Source organism: Pan paniscus, chromosome 8, assembly GCF_029289425.2.
Source record: "Pan paniscus chromosome 8, NHGRI_mPanPan1-v2.0_pri, whole genome shotgun sequence".
Lineage (NCBI taxonomy): Eukaryota > Metazoa > Chordata > Mammalia > Primates > Hominidae > Pan > Pan paniscus.
The window spans coordinates 30,465,115-30,466,175 of record NC_073257.2 but is presented as its reverse complement, the minus strand read 5'-3'; positions in this window follow the sequence as shown (position 1 = coordinate 30,466,175).

Sequence of the window (1,061 nt, the reverse complement as noted above, 5' to 3'; positions counted from 1 at the left end):
GTGATTCTTCAGTTACTTTAGGCCATCTGGATGTATACGTGCAGGTCACAGGGGATATAATGGCTTAGCTTGGGCTCAGAGGCCTGACACTTGGTAAATAGACACACACACAGACACACAGACACACACACACACACGCTCCGGTAAAATTCACACAAGTGAGGCCGGGTGCGGTGGCTCACGCCTGTAATCCCAGCACTTTGGGAAGCCAAGGCGGGTGGATCACTTGAGGCCAGGAGTTCGGGACCAGCCTGGCAAACGTGGTGAAACCGTCTCTACTAAAAATAACAAAAATTAGCCGGGCGTGGTGGTGCATGATTGTAGTTCCAGCTACTCGGGAGGCTGAGGCAGGAGAATCTCTTGAATCAGGGAGGCGGAGGTTGCAGTGAGCCGAGATCACAACACTGCACTCCAGACTGTAAAAAAAAAAAAAAAAGAAATGAAAAAGGAAAAAAAAATCACTCAAGTGGGACGGTCTTCTCACTGTTGGAAGACCTGTTGGACTCGCTGGTAAACGGGAAACAGGGCGAAATAGGCGTTTCTTCCCCAGAAGCTCTTAAGAATGAATGAATGTTTGGCCCAGCGCTGTGGCTCAGGCTTGTAATCACAGAACTTTGGAAGGCAGAGGTGGGAAAATTGCTTGAGCTCACGAAATTGCAGTGAGCTATGTTCGCGTCACTGCCCTCCAGCCTAGGAGACAGACTGAGACCGCATCTCTAAAAAGAAAAGAAAAGAATGAGTGGCGGGAAGATCCCGCTCCCTGCCTGCGTATTGAGAAACTGCCTTACAAAAGGCCAGGCAGGGCAGAGCCACGCCAAGTTCAGGTGCGTTCCCTGTGTCCCCACTAAATGCACTCGCAGGGTGCGCATCGCCAGGGCGCAAGGCGTCTGGGCGTCTCTCTATGAAGAGGCCCCCGCAGCTAGCGAGGCGGGTGCACTTTCCTCGGGAGCGGAAACTACAGCGCCGCCTGGAAAGCGTGCCGGGGCTTGCGGGTCCTGGATCCCCAGTGCCAGGGCCAGGCGTTCTGGCCCCCGAGTGGCGCGCGCTCCCAAGGGGCGGGG